Below are 12,048 nucleotides of genomic sequence, written 5' to 3'. Positions count from 1 at the left end.
GTGGAATGTAAATGCAGTATAACAGGTTATTGATTGTTCATTAAACTATACATTGATCATGTCACACTGTTGGAACACAGGAGGACAGGATGAGGCCCAAAGTAAAATAGTACTTCTATGTCATACTTGACTATGTAGGTAGCTATTTCATTTATTTCAGAAAGTAATTGTGTTGAATTCTGTGTTACTGCATCATTTCCTAGTAATTACCAGGTAAATACCATTGGAAACTGTAAAATAAAGTACTGAATTCTCTGTTCTGAAGCAGCTACTTCCCATCCAGGGTCAACTTTATCATTCAGACGCAAATTTAGAATGACGTCAGTTGCCAACAACACACACCACCGACAACACAACTTTTAAACCAACGGCTACAAGGGATTCTAACCAATGTCCCCCTGTCTCCTCTATTCTAACCAATAGATATGTCTCTCTGTGTCCTCCCCTCTATTCTAACCAATAGAGATGTCTCCTGTCCTCTATTCTAACCAATAGAAATGTCTCCTTCTCCTCTATTCTGGCCAATGGAAACATATCCTCTCCTCTCTATTCTAACCAATGTAGATGTCTCCTCTATTCTAACCAATAGAGATGTCTCCTCCCCTCTATTCTAACCAATAGAGATGTCTCCTCTCCTCTATTCTAACCAATAGAGATGTCTCCTCTCCTCTATTCTAACCAATAGAGATGTCTCCTCTCCTCTATTCTAACCAATAGAGATGTCTCCTCTCCTCTATTCTAACCAATAGAGATGTCTCCTCTATTCTAACCAATAGAAATGTCTCCTTCTCCTCTCTCCTCTTTAAACCTTTGACATCATCCACACACCATGAGAGAGGGATTGGAGGAATCTGGAATAGAAAGTAACACACACACACACACACACACACACACACACACACACACACACACACACACACACACACACACACTAGAATGTAAAGTACACAACCAATGGCCCATAATCCGTTCTGACATCCGTATAAATCATTCACATTTTAATTAATCTGAAATCCATTCCAACAGGAGACAAGAGATATCTTTGTGCAGCCTATGACCTATATGAGTGCAGTGTGTGTGTGTCTGATGGGGGGGTGGAGGAAGAGATGGGGGATGGGAAAGAAATGGGGGATGGAGGGAGAAATGGGATGGAGGGAGGGAGAAATGGGATGGATAGAGGGAGGGATGGAGGGAGGGATTGGAGGGTTGGGATGGAGGGAGAGATGGGGGTTATGGAGGAAGAGATGGGGGATGGAGGGAGAAGTGGGGGATGGGGAGAGAGATGAGGGAGAAGTGGGGGATGGAGGGAGAGATGAGGGAGAAATGGGGGATGGAGGGAGAAATGGGATGGAGGGATAGATGGAAGATGGGGATAGAGGGAGGGATGGGGGAATAGATGGGAGATGGGGGAGAGAAGTGGGATGGAGGAAGAAATGGGGGATGGAGGGATAGATGAGGGAGAAGTGGGGGATGGAGGGAAAAATGGGGGATGGAGGGATAGATGTGGGGAGAGAAGTGGGGGATGGAGGGAGAAATGGGATGGAGGGATAGATGGGGGGAGAGAAGTGGGGTGGAGGGAGAGATGGGGGATGGGGGAATCGATGGGGGATGGATGAAGGGAGAAATGGGGGTGATGGATGGAGGGAGAAATGAGGGTGATGGATGGAGGGAGATGGGGGTAATGCATGGAGGGAGAGAGAGGAGTAGAGGGAGAGCTAGGGGGTTGAGGGAAAAATGGGGGATGGAGGGAGAAAAGTTGGTTGGAGTGGATTAGAGATGTTAGAACAAACGATAAGTGGACGCTGTAGGTCTGAATGAATTAGCTGTGTGTTACGGAGAATGATGCTCCCAATATTATCCTGATCAAGCACAGGACCCCACCGTCACAGGACCCCACCGTCAAATGACCCCACCGTCACAGGACCCCACCGTCACATGACCCCACCGTCACAGGACCAGACCATCACAGGACCCCACCGTCACAGGACCCCACCGTCACAGGACCCCACAGGACCCCACCGTCACAGGACCCCACAGGACCAGACCATCACAGGACCCCACCGTCACAGGACCCCACCGTCACAGGACCCCACCGTCACATGACCCCACCGTCACATGACCCCACCGTCACAGAACCCCACCGTCACAGGACCCCACCGTCACAGGACCCCACAGGACCCCACCGTCACATGACCCCACCGTCACATGACCCCACCGTCACAGGACCCCACCGTCACAGAACCCCACCGTCACATGACCCCACAGGACCCCACCGTCACAGGACCCCACCATCACAGGACCACACCGTCACAGGACCCCACCGTCACAGGACCCCACCGTCACAGAACCCCACCGTCACAGGACCCCACAGGACCCCACCGTCACAGGACCCCACCGTCACAGGACCCCACAGGACCCCACCGTCACAGGACCCCACCGTCACAGGACCCCACCGTCACAGGACTCCACAGGACCCCACCGTCACAGGACCCCACAGGACCCCACCGTCACAGGACCCCACCGTCACAGGACCCCACCGGACCCCACTGTCACAGGACCACACAGGACCCCACTGTCACAGGACCCCACCGTCACAGGACCCCACCGTCACAGGACTCCACAGGACCCCACTGTCACAGGACCACACAGGACCCCACTGTCACAGGACCCCACCGTCACAGGACCCCACCGTCACAGGACCCCACAGGACCCCACCGTCACAGGACCCCACAGGACCACACAGGACCCCACTGTCACAGGACCACACCGTCACAGGACCCCACCGTCACAGGACCCCACCGTCACAGGACCCCACACCGTCACAGGACCCCACCGTCACAGGACCCCACAGGACCACACCGTCACATGACCCCACCGTCACAGGACTCCACAGGACCCCACCGTCACAGGACCCCACCGTCACATGACCCCACCGTCACAGGACCCCACCGTCACAGGACCACACCGTCACATGACCCCACCATCACGTGACCCCACCGTCACATGACCCCACTGTCACAGGACCCCACCGTCACAGGACCCCACCGTCACAGGACCCCACCGTCACATGACCCCACCGTCACATGACCCCACCGTCACAGGAACCCACCGTCACAGGACCACACCGTCACAGGACCCCACCGTCACATGACCCCACTGTCACAGGACCCCACAGGACCACACCGTCACAGGACCCCACCGTCACTCATTTAGTCATCAACTAATTCCTTCATTAAAACTAAAGAACAAAATATCCGCCAACAGACATGACGTGGTCCTTACAACCAGAAACACAGAGGAACACGTTGACACACAACCCATCTCTCTGTGTGTTTTATGACTTATTCAAGCGCAACCCAAGCAGCACTCTGAAAGACTAATTAGGTGGCAGTAGACGGCGTGGAGAATGACGGCTGGAAGATTCAGAAGACGCATCCTTCCGCTCTACCTGGAGGGATGGGAGAAACTGTAGAAGATTCTGCTGCATTATTGACGAACAGTGAAGACACTGGTTAGCCAGGCGGTGAGGAGTAGGCTGTGGCTGACAGGGGTGGAGGCAGAGAGAGTCAGAGAGGGTAGACTAGGCTGTGGCTGACAGGGGTGGAGGCAGAGAGAGGCAGAGAGGGTAGACTAGGCTGTGGCTGACAGGGGTGGAGGCAAAGAGAGTCAGAGAGGGTAGACTAGGCTGTGGCTGACAGGGGTGGAGGCAGAGAGGGTAGACTAGGCTGTGGCTGACAGGGGTGGAGGCAGAGAGAGGCAGAGAGGGTAGACTAGGCTGGGACAGGTGGTGAGGAGTAGGCTGTGGCTGACAGGGGTGGAGGCAGAGAGAGGCAGAGAGAGTAGACTAGGCTGGGACAGGGGGTGAGGAGTAGGCTGTGGCTGACAGGGGTGGAGGCAGAGAGAGTAGACTAGGCTGGGACAGGGGGTGGGGGGGACAGAGGCACACAGCCCAGACCACACACCAGCAGCATTCCCACAAGCCTCTGCAACAGAGATGGACGTAGAGGTGAGTTACTGCCACAGAAAACATTTTATAAATATCTGCATGTATTATTTATTAGTACACAGAGAATGTATAATGTATTGATTCAGTTACTTTTAATGTGTTCTTCTCTGTCTACAATGTAAACACTAAAGCAGAAATAGCCTGTTTAATCACAGGGTGAACATAATGCATGTTATACGTATGTACGTGTGAGTTGGGCTACACAGCCTGCTAACACTTGAGGATTAATAACATTCGCGTGATGCCAAATCGATGAAAGATGTATTGCAAATTATGTAGACATTTTCATCGAATTTGTGTGCATAGGCTACTTGGGATTTATTTATTTTTAATAGAAGAGAGAACTTCAGAAGAGAAAATGGACTCTACACTGAGTGGACAAAACATTAAGAACACCTTCCTAATATTGAGTTGAACCCCCTATTGCCCTCAGAACAGCCTCAATTCATCAGGTCATGGACTCTACACTGAGTGGACATAACATTAAGGACACCTTCGTACTAATCCACTCCACCCCCCTATTGCCCTCAGAACAGCCTCAATTCATCAGGTCATGGGACTCTACAAGGTGTTGAAAGCGTTCCACAGGGATGCTGGTCCATGTTGACTCCAGTGTTTCCCACAGTTGTGTCAAGTTGTCTGGATGTTCTTTGGGTGGTGGACCATTCTTGATACACACAGGAAACTGTTGAGTGAGAAAAACCCCAGCAGCGTCGCAGTTCTTAACACAAACCTGTGAGCCTGGCACCTTCTTGGCTCCCGAGTGGGGCAGCGGTCTAAGGCACTGCATCTCAGTGCAAGAGGCGTCACTACAGTCCCTGGTTCAAATCCTGGTTGTATCACAACCGACCGTGATTGGGACTCCCATAGGGTGGCGAACAATTGGCCCAGCGTCGTTTGGCCGGTGTAGGTCGTCATTGTAAATAAGAATTTGTTCTTAATTAACTGACTTGCCTAGTTAAGTAAAGGTTCAATACTACTAGACCCTGTTCAAAGACACTTCAATATTCTGTCTTGGCCGTTCACCCTCTGACACAAACACAATCCATGTCTCAATGGTCTCAAGACTTAAAACTCCTCCCCTTCATCTTTAACCTGTCTCCTCCCCTTCATCTTTAACCTGTCTCCTCCCCTTCATCTTTAACCTGTCTCCTCCCCTTCATCTTTAACCTCTCTCCACCCTTCATCTTTAACCTGTCTCCTCCCCTTCATTTTTAACCTGTCTCCTCCCCTTCATCTTTAACCTGTCTCCTCCCCTTCATCTTTAACCTGTCTCCTCCCCATCATCTTTAACCTGTCTCCTCCCCTTCATCTTTAACCTGTCTCCTCCCCTTTATCTATAACCTGTCTCCTCCCCTTTATCTATAACCTGTCTCCTCCCCTTCATCTTTAACCTGTCTCCTCCCCTTCATCTTTAACCTGTCTCCTCCCCTTCATCTTTAACCTGTCTCCTCCCCTTCATCTTTAACCTGTCTCCTCCCCTTCATCTTTAACCTGTCTCCTCCTCTTCATCTTTAACCTGTCTCCTCCCCTTCATCTACACTGATTTGAAGTGGATTTAACAGGTGACATCAATAAGGGATCATATCTTTCACCTGGAGTGGATCCTATGCAGCGACCCAAAAAAACGACTCCGAAAAAGAGGGAAACGAGGCGGTCTTCTGGTCAGACTCCGGAGACGGGCACACCGTGCACCATTCCCTAGCATTCTTCTTGCCAATGTCCAGTCTCTTGACAACAAGGTTGATGAAATCCGAGCAAGGGTAGCATTCCAGAGGGACATCAGAGACTGTAACGTTCTTTGCTTCACGGAAACGTGGCTTACTGGAGAGACGCTATCCGAAGCGGTGCAGCCAACAGGTTTCTCCACGCATCGCGCAGACAGGAAAAAACATCTTTCTGGTAAAAAGAGGGGCGGGGGCGTATGCCTTATGACTAACGTGACATGGTGCGATGAAAGAAACATACAAGAACTCAAATCCTTCTGTTCACCTGATTTAGAATTCCTCACAATCAAATGTAGACCGCATTATCTACCAAGAGAATTCTCTTCGATTATAATCACAGCCGTATATATCCCCCCCCAAGCAGACACATCGTTGGCTCTGAATGAACTTTATTTGACTCTTTGCAAACTGGAAACCATTTATCCGGAGGCTGCATTCATTGTAGCTGGGGATTTTAACAAGGCTAATCTGAAAACAAGACTCCCCAAATTTTATCAGCATATCGATTGCGCAACCAGGGGTGGAAAGACCTTGGATCATTGTTACTCTAACTTCCGCGACGCATATAAGGCCCTGCCCCGCCCCCCTTTCGGAAAAGCTGACCACGACTCCATTCTGTTGATCCCTGCCTACAGACAGAAACTAAAACAAGAGGCTCCCACGCTGAGGTCTGTCCAACGCTGGTCCGACCAAGCTGACTCCACACTCCAAGACTGCTTCCATCACGTGGACTGGGACATGTTTCGTATTGCGTCAGACAACAAAATTGACGAATACGCTGATTCGGTGTGCGAGTTCATTAGAACGTGCGTTGAAGATGTCGTTCCCATAGCAACGATTAAAACATTCCCTAACCAGAAACCGTGGATTGATGGCAGCATTCGTGTGAAACTGAAAGCGCGAACCACTGCTTTTAATCAGGGCAAGGTGTCTGGTAACATGACCGAATACAAACAGTGCAGCTATTCCCTCCGCAAGGCTATCAAACAAGCTAAGCGTCAGTACAGAGACAAAGTAGAATCTCAATTCAACGGCTCAGACACAAGAGGCATGTGGCAGGGTCTACAGTCAATCGCGGACTACAGGAAGAAATCCAGCCCAGTCACGAACCAGGATGTCCTGCTCCCAGGCAGACTAAATAACTTTTTTGCCCGCTTTGAGGACAATACAGTGCCACTGACACGGCCTGCAACGAAAACTTGCGGTCTCTCCTTCACTGCAGCCGAGGTGAGTAAGACATTTAAACGTGTTAACCCTCGCAAGGCTGCAGGCCCAGACGGCATCCCCAGCCGCGCCCTCAGAGCATGCGCAGACCAGCTGGCCGGTGTGTTTACGGACATATTCAATCAATCCCTATACCAGTCTGCTGTTCCCACATGCTTCAAGAGGGCCACCATTGTTCCTGTTCCCAAGAAAGCTAAGGTAACTGAGCTAAACGACTACCGCCCCGTAGCACTCACTTCCGTCATCATGAAGTGCTTTGAGAGACTAGTCAAGGACCATATCACCTCCACCCTACCTGACACCCTAGACCCACTCCAATTTGCTTACCGCCCAAATAGGGCCACAGACGATGCAATCTCAACCACACTGCACACTGCCCTAACCCATCTGGACAAGAGGAATACCTATGTGAGAATGCTGTTCATTGACTACAGCTCGGCATTCAACACCATAGTACCCTCCAAGCTCGTCATCAAGCTCGAGACCCTGGGTCTCGACCCCGCCCTGTGCAACTGGGTACTGGACTTCCTGACGGGCCGCCCCCAGGTGGTGAGGGTAGGCAACAACATCTCCTCCCCGCTGATCCTCAACACTGGGGCCCCACAAGGGTGCGTTCTGAGCCCTCTCCTGTACTCCCTGTTCACCCACGACTGCGTGGCCACGCACGCCTCCAACTCAATCATCAAGTTTGCGGACGACACAACAGTGGTAGGCTTGATTACCAACAACGACGAGACGGCCTACAGGGAGGAGGTGAGGGCCCTCGGAGTGTGGTGTCAGGAAAATAACCTCACACTCAACGTCAACAAAACTAAGGAGATGATTGTGGACTTCAGGAAACAGCAGAGGGAACACCCCCCTATCCACATCGATGGAACAGTAGTGGAGAGGGTAGCAAGTTTTAAGTTCCTCGGCATACACATCACAGACAAACTGAATTGGTCCACTCACACAGACAGCATTGTGAAGAAGGCGCAGCAGCGCCTCTTCAACCTCAGGAGGCTGAAGAAATTCGGCTTGTCACCAAAAGCACTCACAAACTTCTACAGATGCACAATCGAGAGCATCCTGGCGGGCTGTATCACCGCCTGGTACGGCAACTGCTCCGCCCTCAACCGTAAGGCTCTCCAGAGGGTAGTGAGGTCTGCACAACGCATCACCGGGGGCAAACTACCTGCCCTCCAGGACACCTACACCACCCGATGTCACAGGAAGGCCATAAAGATCATCAAGGACATCAACCACCCGAGCCACTGCCTGTTCACCCCGCTATCATCCAGAAGGCGAGGTCAGTACAGGTGCATCAAAGCTGGGACCGAGAGACTGAAAAACAGCTTCTATCTCAAGGCTATCAGACTGTTAAACAGCCACCACTAACATTGAGTGGCTGCTGCCAACACACTGACACTGACTCAACTCCAGCCACTTTAATAATGGGAATTGATGGGAAATGATGTAAATATATCACTAGCCACTTTAAACAATGCTACCTTATATAATGTTACTTACCCTACATTATTCATCTCATATGCATACGTATATACTGTACTCTATATCATCGACTGTATCCTTATGTAATACATGTATCACTAGCCACTTTAACTATGCCACTTTGTTTACATACTCATCTCATATGTATATACTGTACTCGATACCATCTACTGTATCTGCCTATGCTGCTCTGTACCATCACTCATTCATATATCCTTATGTACATATTCTTTATCCCCTTACACTGTGTACAAGACAGTAGTTTTGGAATTGTTAGTTAGATTACTTGTTGGTTATTACTGCATTGTCGGAACTAGAAGCACAAGCATTTCGCTACACTCGCATTAACATCTGCTAACCATGTGTATGTGACAAATAAAATTAGATTTGAGATTTGATTTGATTCACCTGGTCAGTCTGTCATGGAAAGAGCAGGTGTTCTTAATGTTTTGTCCAGTCAGTAATAACAGTGCATAGTGAATGAAGTCATCAATCCTGCCTTCTGCAGTGACATGAACTACATAAAAATGACCAAGTGACAGGCTGTTGGATGTGTTTTTAAAAAGCAGTTTTTGTGATGTTCTCACAACGTTTTAATGGAGGATTTGTATTGGACAATTTGCAAAGAACTTGACTCAGATGTCGACAGAAATGTGGGATTTGTAACTCATGAATGTACCCACATGAAACAAACACTATGATACTATTGAATGTATTTCATGGCAGATGTTAGTCCACTCTACCTAGTTCAGTTCTACTGAGGGCTCAGATGTTAGTCCACTCCACCTAGTTCAGTTCTACTGAGGGCTCAGATGTTAGTCCACTCTACCTAGTTCAGTTCTACTGAGGGCTCAGATGTTAGTCCACTCTACCTAGTTCAGTTCTACTGAGGGCTCAGATGTTAGTCCACTCTACCTAGTTCAGTTCTACTGAGGGCTCAGATGTTAGTCCACTCTACCTAGTTCAATTCTTCTGAGGGCTCAGACGTTAGTCCACTCTACCTAGTTCAGTTCTACTGAGGGCTCAGATGTTAGTCCACTCTACCTAGTTCAGTTCTACTGAGGGCTCAGATGTTAGTCCACTCTACCTAGTTCAGTTCTACTGAGGGCTCAGATGTTAGTCCACTCTACCTAGTTCAGTTCTACTGAGGGCTCAGATGTTAGTCCACTCTACCTAGTTCAGTTCTACTGAGGGCTCAGATGTTAGTCCACTCTACCTAGTTCAGTTCTACTGAGGGCTCAGATGTTAGTCCACTCTACCTAGTTCAGTTCTACTGAGGGCTCAGATGTTAGTCCACTCTACCTAGTTCAGTTCTACTGAGGGCTCAGATGTCAGTCCACTCTACCTAGTTCAGTTCTACTGAGGGCTCAGACGTTAGTCCACTCTACCTAGTTCAGTTCTACTGAGGGCTCAGATGTTAGTCCACTCCACCTAGTTCAGTTCTACTGAGGGCTCAGATGTTAGTCCACTCTACCTAGTTCAGTTCTACTGAGGGCTCAGATGTTAGTCCACTCTACCTAGTTCAGTTCTACTGAGGGCTCAGATGTCAGTCCACTCTACCTAGTTCAGTTCTACTGAGGGCTCAGACGTTAGTCCACTCTACCTAGTTCAGTTCTACTGAGGGCTCAGATGTTAGTCCACTCCACCTAGTTCAGTTCTACTGAGGGCTCAGACGTTAGTCCACTCTACCTAGTTCAGTTCTACTGAGGGCTCAGATGTTAGTCCACTCTACCTAGTTCAGTTCTACTGAGGGCTCAGATGTTAGTCCACTCTACCTAGTTCAGTTCTACTGAGGGCTCAGATGTTAGTCCACTCTACCTAGTTCAGTTCTACTGAGGGCTCAGATGTTAGTCCACTCCACCTAGTTCAGTTCTACTGAGGGCTCAGATGTTAGTCCACTCCACCTAGTTCAGTTCTACTGAGGGCTCAGATGTTAGTCCACTCTACCTAGTTCAGTTCTTCTGAGGGCTCAGATGTTAGTCCACTCCACCTAGTTCAGTTCTACTGAGGGCTCAGATGTTAGTCCACTCCACCTAGTTCAGTTCTACTGAGGGCTCAGATGTTAGTCCACTCCACCTAGTTCAGTTCTACTGAGGGCTCAGATGTTAGTCCACTCCACCTAGTTCAGTTCTACTGAGGGCTCAGATGTTAGTCCACTCCACCTAGTTCAGTTCTACTGAGGGCTCAGATGTTAGTCCACTCTACCTAGTTCAGTTCTACTGAGGGCTCAGATGTTAGTCCACTCCACCTAGTTCAGTTCTACTGAGGGCTCAGATGTTAGTCCACTCCACCTAGTTCAGTTCTACTGAGGGCTCAGATGTTAGTCCACTCTACCTAGTTCAGTTCTACTGAGGGCTCAGATGTTAGTCCACTCTACCTAGTTCAGTTCTACTGAGGGCTCAGATGTTAGTCCACTCTACCTAGTTCAGTTCTACTGAGGGCTCAGATGTTAGTCCACTCTACCTAGTTCAGTTCTACTGAGGGCTCAGATGTTAGTCCACTCTACCTAGTTCAGTTCTACTGAGGTAAATAAGCTCAACCCAGCTGCAGCGGGAGAGGTGTCCGGTTCCTTAGTGACAGCACACACACACACACAGACACAGACAGACACACACACACACACCTGTCTCACATAGGCATAATGAAACAAGTCCGTCCATCCCTAGCTCCCACGGTCCCACCTCTCACTCAGCTCAAACTGTAAAGACACCTCACTCGATGAAAGTGTGAAAGTAATATAAATGAAGTATTGCTTTTAGGTGTCTGGCTCTTGTTCTGCTGCAGTAAACTGGGATGTTACTTAGGAATAATCCCCTTCTGTCTTTTATTTGACAGGCGCTAGTGGACCGGACATTAAGACGTCTTTACCTCTCACATTCAGCAGCAGAAAGGTGAGGGTTTCAGGTGACTCCTCTCTCTCTCATTCTCTCTCTCTCATTCTCTCCCTCTCTCTTTCATTCTCTCCCTCTCTCTCTCTCTCATTCTCTCCCTCTCTCTTTTTCCTTCTCTCTCTCATCCTCTCTCTCTCATTCTCTCTCTCTCTCTTTTTCCTTCTCTCTCTCATTCTCTCTCTCTCATTCTCTCCCTCTCTCTTTTTCCTTCTCTCTCTCATTCTCTCTCTCTCATTCTCTCCCTCTCTCTCTCTCATTCTCTCCCTCTTTTTCCTTCTCTCTCTCATTCTCTCTCTCTCTTTCTCTCCCTCTCTCTTTTTCCTTCTCTCGCGCTCTTTCTTTCTTTCGCTCTCTCTCTCTTGCTCTCGCTCATTCTCTGGCTCTCTTTTTTCCTTCTCTCGCTCTCTTTCTCTCTCTCTCTCTGTCGCTCTCTCTGGGTGGGCTCTAGTGAGAGAGAGAGACAGGGTGGGCTCTAGTGAGAGAGAGAGACAGGGTGGGCTCTAGTGAGAGAGAGCGAGAGGGTGGGCTTTAGTGAGAGAGAGAGACAGGGTGGGCTCTAGTGAGAGAGAGAGACAGGGTGGGCTCTAGTGAGAGAGAGAGACAGGGCGGGCTCTAGTGAGAGAGAGAGACAGGGCGGGCTCTAGTGAGAGAGAGAGACAGGGTGGGCTCTAGTGAGAGAGAGAGACAGGGTGGGCTCTAGTGAGAGAGA

Source organism: Oncorhynchus clarkii, unplaced genomic scaffold, assembly GCF_045791955.1.
Source record: "Oncorhynchus clarkii lewisi isolate Uvic-CL-2024 unplaced genomic scaffold, UVic_Ocla_1.0 unplaced_contig_798_pilon_pilon, whole genome shotgun sequence".
NCBI lineage: Eukaryota > Metazoa > Chordata > Actinopteri > Salmoniformes > Salmonidae > Oncorhynchus > Oncorhynchus clarkii.
Note: the sequence above shows the minus strand (reverse complement) of the source record.